The 16,011-nt window shown below is 42.3% G+C and overlaps 1 protein-coding gene across 5 annotated transcripts in view; it reads right to left on the bottom strand.

Annotated features, from left to right (window-relative positions):
• PHF3 (PHD finger protein 3) overlaps window positions 1-16,011 on the bottom strand; it is a 77,934-nt gene that overhangs the window by 60,452 nt on the left and 1,471 nt on the right. The window lies entirely within an intron of this gene.

Genomic DNA, 16,011 nt, shown 5'->3' with positions numbered 1-16,011 from the left:
TGGCCCCACTTAAGTCAATGAGAATTGTGTCACTGATTTCACTATTTGTTATTAACTAAGTTGCTATGTTGTATAAGCAAGCCCCAGTGTACTCTACTAGTAAGCTGCACCTATATTATGTGACAAGACTTGTCCTGGTTTCTGTAATACTTCTGTATGACAAATTGGAAATTCTGTTGCAGATTTAGTAATTAATAAAAAAGTGGAGTAAATAACTAAATATTTTAAATGAACAGTTAATATAATTTTACTTTTATATTGTCCTCATATTGTCAGTATGCTCCATGTTTTTGGACCAAAGACAGATAACTGCATTGTAGAAGTAGACAGGGATACAGTGAAAGCTGCTATGTACAATAGCTGGGTAGCGGAAAGTTGGCATGTTGGCACACAATAAGGTTTTCGGAGACTAAGTTTTGGCAGCTAGAAAGTAGTTGAGGCTTTTGGAAAAGGGAAGAAGATGCATATCCTCTCTTGTTCTCTCTTCACCTCATAGCCAGGATCAGAGATTACTTTTTTTAATGAAGGTAGGGGAACAAGACTGTGTGGATCTGGAGCCTTAGCTCTTTCCCAGCCCTCCATTCCAGCAACCTTTGACAGGAAGCAGCTGCTCAACCCAGTACTTACTCCTGCTTACAGCAATAGTTAAGCACATTGAACATTTCTTTTAGAACGATCAACACTGCAGTACTTAGCCATATTCACAGTTAAGGATCAATGCCACAACAAATTCAACCATGTTTTTGTAACAAGTTCATAATACTTTAATCTGACACACATACAATGTGGAATGTGTCCAAAAAACCTGCTTTTTCCCCATGATATGACTGTGTCGATCTACACTGAGTCCATACCTACCACAATCCCTGCTTTTTTCTTTGCAATCTGGGAAAATCTGGACAGTTATCTCATAGTGCCTCAGCAGAGGAAGGAGAACCCAGAGGACATGCACACAAAGAGGCACAAACACAAAGCACTCTGGATGTACTACTGACCAGAGAGCTGGGAATAAGAAAAAAAACCAGCCAAACCAGGTACCCAGAAAGAATTAGGCAATACCAGCCCTACAATAAAAAAAAAAAAAAAAATATATCTGTGTTATAACCTGATATAGAAGTCTTGTCTATTTAGAAAATTACACAACGGTGATTTGTTAAAGTGGTGTGTCTGCACTAACCATCCTGGCTAGTATTAAACAATGCTGCAATATGTCCACTTTTAGCATTCCCTATTGCTGTTCCAATTCCACAGCAGAGGCCCCAAAACAGGCATTTGAGGAAGTAGCAAATCAACTGGAGAGACGCTGTACTAAAATGTTTTTAAAATGTGAGCTGTTTAAATAAGCCTTTTGCAGTCTAGAAAAGAGAGTCTATATTTTTTCACTTTACACAGCATAGCCATTCTATTAAAGTACTTTTAAAATAAGAAAAAGCCTTATGATTGTATCCACACAGCACCTTTTAAAACAAATATTGTATGCATAAAACTAAAAAAGCTCCAATAGCACAAAATAAGAAAATAATTGGGAGTATAACATCGTGGAACACTGCTTGGAAGACTAATGAATATGCTGCTCCTGTAATACCAGCCCTTTTCATACAGTATTAGAACTGAAAAGATACAGAGCAACAGATACAGGACACAATGGTTGTGAAATCTGCCCTGAAGGTGTAACTGCAACAGAAATGCTCATGTATTATTACAAACAGTTGCGTGTGTGCGGATACAAGGTGCTCAAAAGTGTTAAGGGTTTAGAATTCACTTACAACACTGAAATCCTTCCTCTATGCCTTTTCCACACTAGAGAAGTTTTCTAAGCCCTGGTCTACACTAGTTTAGGTTGAATTTAGCAGCGTTAAATCGATTTAACCCTGCACCCGTCCACACAACGAAGCCCTTTTTTTCAACTTAAAGGGCTCTTAAAATCGATTTCTTTAATCCACCCCCAACAAGGGGATTAGCACTGAAATCGGCCTTGCCTGGTTGTAGCTGGGGTACTGTGGATGCAACTAGACGGTATTAGCCTCCAGGAGCTATCCCAGAGTGCTCCATTGTGACCACTCTGGACAGCACTCTCAACTCAGATGCACTGGCCAGGTGGACAAGAAAAGGCCCGCGAACTTTTGAATTTCATTTCCTGTTTGACCAGCGTGGCAAGCTGCAGGTGAGTGCAGAGCTCATCAGCAGAGGTGACAATGATGGAGTCCCAGAATCGTGAAAGAGCTCCAGCATGGACCGAACTGGAGGTACAGGATCTGATCGCTGTGTGGGAAGAGGAATCCGTGCTATCAGAACTCCGGTCCAGTTTTCGAAATGCCAAAACATTTGTCAAAATCTCCCGGGGCATGAAGGACAGAGGCCACAACAGGGACCCGAAGCAGTGCCACATGAAACTTAAGGAGCTGAGGCAAGCCTACCAGAAAACCAGAGAGGTGAACGGCCGCTCCGGGTCAGAGCCCAAAGCATGCCATTTCTATGATGAGCTGCATGCCATTTTAGGGGGTTCAGCCACCACTACCCCAGCCATGTTGTTTGGCTCCTTCAATGGAGATGGAGGCAACACAGAAGCAGGTTTTGGGGACGAGGAAGATGATGATGATGAGGCTGTAGATAGCTCACAGCAAGCAAGTGGAGAAACCGGTTTTCCTGACAGCAAGGAACTGTTTCTCAACCCGGACCCAGTACCCCCCGAACCCACCCAAGGCTGCCTCCCGGACCCACCAGGCAGAGAAGGGACCTCCGGTGAGTGTACCTTTTTAAATAGTATACATGGTTTAAAAGCAAGCGTGTTTAATGATTAATTTGCCCTGGCATTCGCGGCCAGTATAGCTATTAGAAAAGTCTGTTAACGTGTCCGTGGATGGAGAGGAAATCCTCCAGGGACATCTCCATAAAGCTCTCCTGGATGTACTCCCAAAGTCTTTGCAAAAGGTTCCTGGGGAGGGCAGCCTTATTCCATCCACCATGGTAGGACACTTTACCACACCAGGCCAGTAGCACGTAGTCGAGAATCATTGCAGAACAAAGCATTGCAGTGTATGTTTGCTGGCGTTCAAACAACATCCGTTCTTTATCTCTCTGTGTTATCCTCAGAAGAGTGATATCATTCATGGTCACCTGGTTGAAACAGGGTGCTTTTCTTCAGGGGACACTCAGAGGTGCCCGTTCCTGCTGGGCTGTTTGCCTGTGGCTGAACAGAAATGTTCCTCGCTGTTAGTCACGTGGTGGGGGGAGGCAAAATGCAACCTTGTAACGAAACCACATGTGCTGTGTATGTAATGTTAACAACAAGGTTTACCGTGAAAGAGTGTACCCACTGTTCTATAAAATGTGTCTTTTTAAATACCACTGTCCCTTTTTTTTTCCCTCCACCAGCTGCACGTTTCAAGGATCACAGGATCTTCTCCTTCCCAAAGGCTAGCGAAGATCAGAAGGTGAAAAAAAAGCACCCGTGATTAAATGTTCTCTGAGCTCATGCTGTCCTCCCACACTGACAAAGCACAGACGAATGCGTGGAGGCAGACAATGTCAGAGTGCAGGAAAGCACAAAATGACCAGGAGGAGAGGTGGAGGGCTGAAGCTGATAGGTGGCGGCAGTGTGATGAGAGGAGGCAGGATTCAATGCTGAGGCTGCTGGAGGATCAAACTAATATGCTCTAGCATATGGTTGAGCTGCAGGAAAGGCAGCAGGAGCACAGACCGCCACTACACCCCTGTGTAACCAACCGCCCTCCTCCCCAAGTTCCATAGCCTCCTCACCCAGACACCCAAGAACGCTGTGGGGGGACTCCAGCCACCCAACCACTCCACCCCAGAGAATTGCCCAAGCAACAGAAGGCTGGCATTCAATAAGTTTTAAAGTTGTAAACTTTTAAAGTGCTGTGTGGCCTTGTCCTTCCCTCCTCCACCACCCCTCCCGGGCTACCTTAGCAGTTATCCCCCTATTTGTGTGATGAATAAATAAAGAATGGATGAATGTGAAGCAACCATGACTTTATTGCCTCTGCAAGCGGTGATCGAAGGGAGGCGGGGAGGGTGGTTAGCTTACAGGGAAGTAGAGTGAACCAAAGGGGGCGGGGGATGCGTTTCATCAAGGAGAAACAAACAGAACTTTCACACCATAGCCTGGCCAGTCATGAAACTGGTTTTCAAAACTTCTCCGATGCATACCGTGTCCTCCTGTGCTCTTCTAACCGCCCTGGTGTCTGGCTGCGCGTAACCAGCGGCCAGGTGATTTGCCTCAACCTCCCACCCCACCATAAATGTCTCCCCCTTACTCTCTTAGATATTGTGGAGCACACAGCAAGCAGTAATAACAATGGGAATACTGGTTTTGCGGAGGTCTAACCAAGTCAGTAAACTGCGCCAGCGCGCTTTTAAATGTCCAAATGCACATTCTACCACCATTCTGCACTTACTCAGCCTATAGTTGAACAGCTCCTGACTACTGTCCAGGCTGCCTGTGTATGGCTTCATGAGCCATGGCATTAAGGGATAGGCTGGGTCCCCAAGGATAACTATAGGCATTTCAACATCCCCAATGGTTATGTTCTGGTCTGGAAAGAAAGTCCCTTCCTGCAGCTTTTGAAACAGACCAGAGTTCCTGAAGATGCGAGTGTCATGTACCATGTTGGTGAAACGTTCCTTGTGATCCACCAGTGCTTGCAGCACTATTGAAAAGTACCCCTTGCGGTTTATGTACTCGCCGGCTTGGTGCTCCGGTGCCAAGATAGGGATATGGGTTCCGTCTATGGCCCCACCACAGTTAGGGAATCCATTGCCGCAAAGCCATCCACTATGACCTGCACATTTCCCAGGGTCACTACCCTTGATATCAGCGGATCTTTGATTGTATTGGCAACTTGCATCACAGAAGCCCCCACAGTAGATTTGCCCACTCCAAACTGATTCCTGACTGACCGGTAGCTGTCTGGTGTTGCAAGCTTTCACAGGGCTATTGCCACTCACTTCTCAACTGTGAGGGCTGCTCTCATCTTGGTATTCTTGCGCCTCAGGGCAAGGGAAAGCAAGTCACAAAGTTCCATGAAAGTGCCCTTACGCATGCGAAAGTTTCACAGCCACTGGGAATCGTCCCAGACCTGCAACACTATGCGGTCCCACCAGTCTGTGCTTGTTTCCCGGGCCCAGAATCGCCATTCCACAGCATGAACCTGCCCCATTAGCACCATGATGCCCACATTGCCAGGGCCTGTGCTTTGAGAGAAGTCTGTGTCCATGTCCTCATCACTCTCGTCACCGTGCTGACGTCGCCTATTCGCCTGGTTTTGCTTTGCCAGGTTCTGGTGCTGCATATACTGCTGGATAATGTGCGTGGTGTTTAATATGCTCCTAATTGCCGAAGTGATCTGAGCTGGCTCCACGATTGTCGTGGTATGGCGTCTGCACAGAAAAAAGGCACGGAACAATTGTCTGTTGTTGCTCTGACGGAGGGAGGGGTGACTGACGACATGGCTTACAGAGTTGGCTTACAGGGAATTAAAATCAACAAAGGGGGTGGGTTTACATCAAGGAAAAACAAAAACAACTGTCACACAGAATGGCCCCCTCAAGGATTGAACTCAAAACCCTGGGTTTAGCAGGGCAATGCTCAACCCACTGAGCTATCCCTCCCCCCGGTATTTCAGGCAGGACTGAATCTCCATCAAACTTTTGAAGGTGCCCCTGTCAGACCCCACTGAAACGATTGTCGACTGTTGATTTCACGGGGGGTGGGGGGGGCGAGTAAATGAATACAAAACAAAACTGGTGTATTCCTTGTTTTAATCCACTCCATCTATCTTTTACATCTTTGGCTGGCAGCAGACGGTGCAGTAGGACTGCTAGCCATCCTCATCTCCTGCCTGCTCGCCAGAAGACGGTGCAATAGGACTGCCGGCAGGACTAAAGAGAATGACCTGGTCGAGTCACTCCTATTTTAGTCCCTGTGCCCAGGGACAGGGCTCCCTGCCCAGGTGCTCCTGATCAACCTTACCGAGGTGGCCAAGAGCACCTCGGACATGATGACGATGGTTATCAGGCCTATTGCACCATCTGCTGCCACAAGGCAATGGGCTGCTGCTGTGTATTAATGCAGTACCGCGTCTGCCAGCACCCAGGAGATGTACGGTGACAATGAGCTGAGTGGGCTCCATGTTTGTCTTGGTATCGCGTCTGCACAGGTAACTCAGAAAAAAAGGCACAAAACGATTGTCTGCCGTTGCTTTCATGGAGGGAGGGCCTGATGACGTACCCAGAACCACCCACGACAATGTTTTTGCCCCATTAGGCATTGGGATCTCAACCCAGAATTCCAGTGGGCGGCGAAGCCTGCGAGAACTGTGGGATAGCTACCCATAGTGCAACGCTCCGGAAGTCGATGCTAGCCTCGGTACTGTGGAAGCACTCCACCGAGTTAATGCACTTAATGGACTCAGAGCATTTTGTGTGGGGACACACATAATCGACTATATATAAACGATTTCTAAAAAACTGACTTCTATAAATTTGACCTAATTTCGTAGTGTTGACATACCCTAAGCTTCCCCATGGCTGTTGGCACCAGCCAAGTGACATGGTTGTTCACAACATGGTAACTACTAATACAGTCAGGCCATTGTTAACATACTGTATTTGGAGTAGTTTTAAATGGCACATTGTCTAGGGTAGGGCGTCCAGTTAGCCATCTCTTTTTAACAATGCTGCCAACACTAATGTAGTTGAACAGACTACAAATTCAATCGTGGGATTTAAAAAAAAAAAAAAAAAAGACTTGGTGTAGATAATGCTAAAGGACTGTGCGCCAGTCTAGGCCTCTTAAAAGGATTAAACGTGATTAGCTGCCACAACAACTAATTATGTGTGTGGACACAAGCCATGTTTACAGCCAATGACACTAACTGGTCACAAACATCAGGCTATTCTTAATTTTTATAAACAAAAGCTTCTATTTTGGAGAACAATTCTACATCAAGTTCTTCAGCCACAGATCCTGTTCATAACAAAAACATACAGACAGAATACTCAACATTTAAAAGCCTATATCCTCAAAAGCAAGATCAACAATTAAGATTATAGGTCATACCCTTGAAAAAAAAAAAAAACAGGCATGAAAATATGATTCAACTCTGACCCACTGTCATTTGTTCCAGTAATAGAAGTTTTGAACTTTTCTGCAATAATTTATACAGCATTGTATGAAATTCAGAAAAATGTTTCTGCTGTTATGGCATGTGGATTCAAATGTCATACCTGTATATCTATCAGTAACAGTGTCCTTCAGAATCTATATTCCATACTGTACAAATACTATATAGAAACATCAGCTGTATAAGTTATCTTTCACACAGCACCTAAGGAATATGAACTTTGAGTAAGATTTTTGTTTTACTTTTAACATCCTTCCAATGAGAATTATATTCCATGCATTAGCAAAATTAGAAGCTTGTTCTTCACTTCTGTTCTAAACAAGGCAATTTTCTGCCCCTAGGGGTTAATGGCTGTTTTTAACATCACTGTTTTGGTTTTTTTTTGTTTTTTTTTTTTAATTTTCAACTTTAATTTCTAGGCTATCGTTAGGAAAAAATGTATTCTAGGTCCACATCACAAATATTTATTGTAGGAACTTGTCAGTCTTCCACAATTTCAGTTAACTTAAAATCTGTCTAGATTCTCACTGTCTCATTGCTTTAGCCTGTCCTTTCCCGTTTTCCAGCTTTTAAAATTCATTTTTTTTCTGCCACTAAATAAACATACTTGATGTCTTTGTATCCCAAAGAGTGCTTGACTAAAATATTGTTATGGTATTATTCAGTGTGGCAGAGATTCATATTGCACGATATCCATCCAGAATTATATTAAAAGTAGTCTACGATGATTATGATTTCCAAGAGAAAAGAATTCGGATATCAAATGTCTCCTCCTTCAAACCAGCCTTGCAGGAGGGTAAAAAAGTATAATATCAGAGGAAGGTGGTGTCCACAAACACTCTTCTTAAATGTGCTTGTCTGTAAGGAACATTACAGATTAGAACAGTCCACCTCAAATTACAACTATTGGTCTTTAATTATACTTTCCATTTACATATTCTGGATTTTCTTTGGATACACTTAAATGTATTCTTTAGTTGCCTTTTTCTTTAAGTGTCAGCTTTTTTTTTTTTTTTTTTTTTTTGAAGAGTCTACTTCCACTTACTGTTAGCTTATTATGTAAATCAGGTTTCATATTTTTCTGTTATAACTAACTATAACTAACATCAACTATAGTTGATGTTAACTATAATTTACCTTTCTTAAAACCTTTATTTTAACCTGATACTGCTCTGCATATATTAGTTCACAACACTCATTTTATATTCCTAAATTTAAATTAGCCAAGTCTCATACAATCAAACTTTTAAGTCAAGTGGACTCAGATGAAGACAGAGAATCAAGTTCACTTTTTTAAATGTAAAGTATAATATAAATTTAACTCAGGCTATGAATAATGGAATCTGGCAGAACCTAAACTGAAGGAAAAAGCAAAATTTACAGAGTTTTAAGATGTTCCTTACCTAACTGCTAATTAGAATGGTAAATGTTGACAATGGTATTAGCTGAGCTAATCAATTAAGTCTTCTGCTGCTGTAGAAGTATAATGTATTAAGGATAAAGTATAATTAGTTCCATTCTTTTTACATATTTTTCTGAATAGTGTTAATGAAGTCCCCTGGAACAAGTGTGCATATTTTGTGTAGAGTATATGATTGTACTAAGGCCCAACCCCTGGATGGGGTAGACCCCTGTGCCCATATGTAGTCATTTGCGGGACCAGGGCCTAAGTCTCATACACTAAACAATGCAGCCTCTTCAACAAGGACTTTGTTGGCTTTGAGACTAGTCAATGACCAAAGTTTTAAAAAAACGTCTGTACACAATCATGGGAAATGAGTTGCACCCTATATGAGGATTCCACAATAAAGGCCAGAAAAGGTTATCAAATGGCATATAGCCCTACTATGATAAAATGTCAGACTGGGAGGCAAAAGAGGAAAGCTCCATCGTAGCTGGTATGAAATTAACTACATTCAAACAGAAAAATCCTTTTTAATCTTATGTTGAATACCGTACCGTAAATAACCCAAGTGAAAGGAGCATTCATCATATTAAATTTAGTTTACCTTCCCCCTTTCTCCTCCCCAGGATTTTAAATGTCCAGAGCCACCACAGATTGATGACAACCTGGGAGACCTTGGTTAAATCACATCCACCAAGGAATTTCACTTCAGAGAAGAGAGACACAGTAGAAATAAATAAGTTTTAAAACCACCTGTCCTTTTATAATCAAAGCAAACAGAAATATAATATGGGTTTGACACTCCTCTGATTCAAGTTATTGTGGGTTGTATTTTAATGCCAGAAGCTATTATTGGTATTACAGTAGTGCTTAGAGGCCCAAACTGAGAGAAAGCCCAATTGTACCAGGCACTGTACTGACACACAGCAAGCATCTGTGCCGGGGCGGGCAAACTTTTTGGCCCAAGGGCCACATCGGGGTTGTAAAACCGTACGGAGGAACAGCCTGGCCCCCACCCCCATCCGCCCCCTTCCACTTCCCACCCTCTGACTGCCCCCCTCAGAACTGCCAACCCATCCAACCCCCCCACTCCTTGTCCGCTGACCACCCCCTACTGGGACCCCCACCCCTACCTGCCCCCCAGGACTCCACCCCCTAACCCAACCCCCCTTCTCCCTGTCCCCTGACTGCCCTGGCCACCTATCCACACCCCCGCCCCTGACAGCCCCCCCAGGACTCCCACCCCCTATCCAACCGCCCTCTGCTCCTCATCCCCTAACTGCCCCCTCCTGGGACCTCCCACCCCTAACTGCCACCCAGGATCCCACCCCCTTATGCAACCCCCCCTGCTCCCTATCCCGACTGTCCCCTCAACTCCTATCCACACACCCCCGCTCCCTATATCCTACCCACACCCCCGTCCCCTGACAAGGCCCCTGGGACTCCACTACCAACCCGCCCTGTTCCCCATCCCCTGAGCACCCCTCCAGAACCTCCACCCCATCCAACCGACCCCTGCTCCCTGACTGTCCCCCAGAACCCCCCGCCCCCTTACCTAAGCCCCCCGCTCCCCACTCCCTTACCATGCTGTTCAGAGCAGCAGGAGCTCGCAGCCCCGCCACCCAGCCGGAGCCAGCTGTGCTCCCCAGTAGGAGCAGCAGGCCAGAGCGCTGGCGGTGTGGCTGCGGGAGAGGGGGAATAGCAGGGGAGGGGCCAGGGACTAGCCTCCCCGGCCAGGTGCTCAGGGGCCGGGCAGGATGGTCCTGCGGGCCAGATGTGGCCCGCAGGCCGTAGTTTGTCCACCTCTGGTCTATGCCCCATACTGTTTACAATCTAAACAGACAAAAACAAATGTTCAAAGGGGAACAGAGATATAGAGATGTGAAGTGACTTGCTTGAGGTCACACAGCATGTTAGTGGCAGAATGGATAATAGCACTCAGGTCTCATGACTCCAAGGCCAATGTGCCTTATCCACTGGACCACTCTGCCTCAAGTCCAATAATCAAGAGCAACTAATACACGTCACAGAGGAAAAAATATCTGGTATGACCACCAATTTCTGCTGAGCATCTGAGTTCCTACATAACTACAGGATAATAGTTTTAAGGTTATAAAATTTATCTTGGCAGTGTCTTTAAAAAAAAAAAAGATACAAAGCTTGGTGGAAACATGGCTGAATTTGGTCTCTTTCCAGCTGTTCTTCAATTTCATTCCAATCACAAAGCCATAAAAAAGATGTGCCTAATAGTAGTCTCTACTCAAAAGAATACCATCAATACTAGTATAGTCGTAGGTCAGGTCTAAGGCACATTGGCCGCACTGTATGCTTGCCCAGCACTCAGTCCCTTACTTTCATTCATAGATCCCAAGGCCAGAATGGACAACTGTGATCATCTAGTCTGAAGTCCTGTATAATAAAGACCATAGAACTTCCCCAAAATAATTCCTTGAGCATACCATGACCCTCGGTAAATTGTTCCAACGGTTAACTGTTCTCACCACTAAGAACGTATGCCAGTCTGAATTTGTCTAGTTTCTACTTCTAGACGCTGGATTGTGTTAATTCCTTTCTCTGCTAGACTGAAGAGCCCATTATTAAATATTTGTTCCCTGTGTACGTACTTCTAGACTATAATCATGTCACTCCTTAACCTTCTCTTTGGTAAGCTAAATATACTGAGCTCCTTGTATCAATCAGTATAAGGCATGTTTTTTAACCCTTTAATTGGTCTCATGGGTCTTCACTGAACCCTCTCCAATTTATCAACACCAACATTTTTTCTACGGTTACTGCTTCCCAGAATAGATGCTTCCACATCCTGTAAGTATTGCCTACATATGCATACATTTACATTTAGCCATATTAAAAACACATACTGTTTGCTTGTGCCCATGTTACCAAGCAATCCATATCACTCTGAATTAGTGACCCGTCCTCTTCATTATTTACCACACCCCACATTTATGTGTCATCTGAAAACTTTATCAGTAACTATTTTATGTTTTCTTCCAGGTTATTGATACAGATGTTAAACAGTACAGGTCCAAAAGCCAATCCCTGCAGGACCCCACTGGAAACACAGCCACTCCATGACAATTCCCCATTTACAGTTAGATACCTATCAGTTAGCCAGCCAGTTTTAAACCCTTTAATGCATGCCATGTTAATTTCATATTGTTTCACATTTTTTAACCACAACTGTCATGCAGTACCAAGTAAAACACCTTACTGAAGTCTAAAAATTACATCAAGATTATTACTTTTATCAACCAAATTTGCAATCTCAAAATAAAAAGATACCAAGTAGTTTGACAGGATCTATTTCAAATAAACCCATGTTGATTTCCATTCATTACATTATCTTTCTTTAATTCTTTCTTAGGTGAGTCCTGTATCAGCCACTCCATTATTTTGCCGGGGATTGGTGTCAGGCTCATAGGCCTATAACTACTTGAGTCATCCCATTACAAAATTGGCACATTAGCTTTCTTCCAGTCTCCTGGAACTTCCTCAGTGCTCCAAGACTTATTGAAAATCAACATTAATGGTCTAACACGCACCTCAGCAAGCTCTTTTAAAACTATTAGATGCAAATTATCTTGACCCAGTGATTTTAAAATGTCTAACTTCAGTAACTTCTGTTTAGCATCCTTCAGAGATACCATGGAATGGAAAGAGTATCACCATATGATAAGACTATGTCTTCTGTTCCCTCCCCCCAAATACAGAACTGAAATATTTATTGAACACTTCTGCCTTTTCTGCATCATTATAATTTTACCATTTCCGTCTAGTACTGGACCAATACCATTGTTAGCATTCTTTGTGTTCCCAATATATTTTGAAAACTCCTTATTGTCCTTTTTCTGCTGACCATAGATTTCTCCTTGTGTCCCTTTGCTGCACTTATCAGTTTTCTACAACTCCTAACACCTGATTTATATTCATCATCATCATCAACTTCTCCTTTCTTCCATTTGTTATATTATTATTATTTTATAGCTGCCTTCACTTTCCCTCTAAACCAGATCAGTTTTGTAACCCGTGCACCTTCTTCCTCAATTGTGGCTTCCTGGGCATCTAGTGAGGTGTTCTTAAATGATTCCCAATAACCATTCATGTTTTTTCTAATTAAATTCCATGCTGATTTGACTCAATTGTTTTCAGCTTTGGGAAATTATCCTTATTTTAGCATCAAGTATTACAGGAATTTACTCTTCATCAGATTGTTTTCTGACTCTTCTAACCTGCTCTTATCTTTCTTCCCCCACCTTAAAATTTTTTTTATAAATTAGTCTACCAGAAGCATCTGCTAATGAGAGACTTGTTGAAATGTCAACAGCCTGACACAGCTTCCCAATAGACATTTTGGGAGCAAACAATTTGATTAGTTTTAAGAAAGAACTGGACAAATTTATGAGTTCTATTGTATGACACAGTTGCTTGTAATGGGAGGGGGCAGCGCTCAGCAGCCCCAAGGGCTCACTTCCAGTCTATGTCCCAGTTTTATGTTCCTAAAATGCTCATGCTTCAGCCATCCACCTGCAGGGGTCATGAAGGGATTCCTTCCCCCACCCCATATATCTCCCCCACAGTGTATTCTGATTTTGTTTGTTTTGTCTCCTTCCTCTGAAGCATCACAAGTGGTCACAGCTGGAGTGGGGGCACTGAAGCATCAGAAGTGGTCACAGCTGGAGTGGGGGCACTGGATGGGGTGGGCCAGTGATCTAAGGTGGGCACCAAGCATTCTCTATCAAGTACTTGCTGGCTGGTTCTTGCTCACCTGCTCAGGGTCTAACTATTCACCATATGTTGGGTCAGGAAGGAATTTCCCCCCAGGAAAACCCCCCAGGTTACATTGGCTGTGATCTTGGACAGGTTTTGCCTTCTTGTGCAGGTCACTTGCCGAGATTACCTGGTATCTCTCACTTACTCATTGCCATGCCATTACAGGGGCCTTGGTGCACCTTGATCCTGACTGTTCTCCCTGTAGCACAGAATAGTCTAGTATTCTGTGGGCTGCTATACTTTGGTTTAATTTTAGTTGTTGGGTGCTGGGTTTAGTATGCGGAGCTGGGTGGCATTGGTGGCTCGTGATATACAGGAGATCAGACTAGGTGATGTGTGTCCCTTCTGACCTTAAAGTCTATGACTCTATAATTAAGTCAATTAAGCCTAATTAAAGTAGGTAGAATTATTTATATGACCACCTTGAACATTCAGTCTTTCATCACTGATGGACAGTAGACCCCTTAGCACTAGCTTGCTCAGTACTTCAAAGGAAGCACCTAACCAGTCAAAAAGGTATTTTAGGGTATTTCTCTAACAAAAAGATCCAGTAATCATGATCCAAGATAATTATGTTAATAAACCAGAACTAGGTAAAGGTCTCAGTCAGAAGGGAGATATAATGTTTTTAAAAATGGCAAGGATCTGGAGAGGAAAACAGAAAGGAGAAAGACTGTACTCACAAAAGTGAAATCTTTCACAACCATTTACAAGATCCTACCAGCAATTTTCCACCCTGAACAGATTAGCCCCCGCTACCACCCATTCCCTACTCAATAAAATATGCCTCTTTCCCTTTCTTTGCAGCAAGAAGAGGTACAACTACATCCATTCTAAAGTTTTCTATATTTTTTTGATCATAATACTCATACACCTTGACCATACTAAATAGTTATTCTCTCTTCTTGGTTTTTACACCCATCAAATTGTCAAAAACTTGTTATAAAGCATTTAAAAACTGTACATGCTGTAAATGCTAAGTATTAGTCATAACATGTCAAACTGTACATATTTTTTTAGTGCCAATAGGTCAATCCATCCAGCCCCAGAAATTCCTTTCAGCTTAGCACTATTCTGATAAAGAGTTGCTATGAACTACACTTACGGACAGATTTTTAAAATATTTAAACACCTGAAGATGCAGCCTACTAGGATTTTCAAAAGCTCCTAAATCCCGCTGCATGATGATGATGTTGTTTCACTCATGCAATTTAAACAGGGTATTATCCCACACCTCTTTTACATGCTATCCAATTTTTTTTTTATTAGTTTTGTGGTCAGATCACAATGTAGGCTCATATCCAAACTGCTTTGCATTGCAACCTTATTATTGACCTTATTAAAGACCTTATTGCTTTCCAAAACTTTCCCATATACATAAGATCAATTCTCCCAGATGCACAAACGCAAGCTAATACATGTTTTGTATCTCCAGCACATATTTCTTTCCTTACTGGTGAGTGACACACCTTGATTAAGTATAGTTTGTAAACTGAATATTTTTATTAGTTTTCATATCATCACATACTTAAACTAAAAACAGGGCTAAAATAATTCCATGTGGCACCAAACTGGACTGTTCCACAGTTTACCCTTTATTTACATTCTAAGTCACTTTCAGTCTATGTGCTAAAGCCAACGCCAATTTGAATTAAAATATTAGGAAATGAAGGGAATGTAATGGATATAATAGATCTAGGCTATAACTAAAGATCTCGAAACAGAAGTTTTCAATTAAGATTATTTTCAGACAATAATTCAACAAGTTACAGTCCAGCAAGTGACTGTGCTGTGTTAAACCTACCCAATATCCTACACGAACTGATATCATTACACCGGTTAACCTTGGAACTACTCATTACCTCTATAAGTTAACTGACTGGGCAATATAGTACAGCTCATATAGGTGAAGTCATCCAGTTTTTTTCCAATCTAAATGCTAATGATTGTTAAGAAATAGAGCGGGTTTTGACTCCAGATTTAGAATGTATCTAAAGTCATTTGTACAGAAAACAGAGTTACAGCTTCTCAAGAAAAGGATGTCGGAGAGATGACATAAATGGCTGTGGGTAAATTATGGGTAAATGTAAAACATAACATCCTCATCCATTTATTGGACAGTTTAATAATTATTCCAAGAAATATAAAATCTAACATTTTAAACTGATCCTATACATAAAATGCTTAACCACGTAATATAATTGTATTAGTATGTTTAATACATCTATTAAACCAATTCAAGTGCAAATCTACTATTTTAATTGAAAGGAGTTATACATTTGTTTACCCTCCTTAAAGTCTATTTGCATCAAAAACATTTTTATTAGTTTTGGTGAATTTGTACTAATTTTTAAAAGCCACCAAAAGACAGAGCAAATCTTGTAGTCTCCAGAAATCAAATAATCTATTTATAAAATACATGAAAGCAGGTACAAGAATTAAATTTTGAATACTCTATTCTGTATAAATATTCCATTATGTGCTGACCCTCTCCAGCTTTCATTCTTCAAAACACTTCATGAGAGTTACCCATAAACAGAGCATCTCCATATCCAAATCTCCCACTCCATGGTCCGCAGCATCTTTCAGACTGCAGACAGTGAGGAAGGTACGCATGGTACTCATGCTAATTTGGGAATAGCTACCATAATGCATAATGTGTATTACACT

The sequence above is a fragment of the Lepidochelys olivacea genome (assembly GCF_965140295.1).
Source record: "Lepidochelys olivacea isolate rLepOli2 genome assembly, chromosome: 3".
NCBI classification, from domain to species: Eukaryota; Metazoa; Chordata; order Testudines; family Cheloniidae; genus Lepidochelys; species Lepidochelys olivacea.
This window is presented reverse-complemented; position numbering and strand designations above follow the sequence as displayed.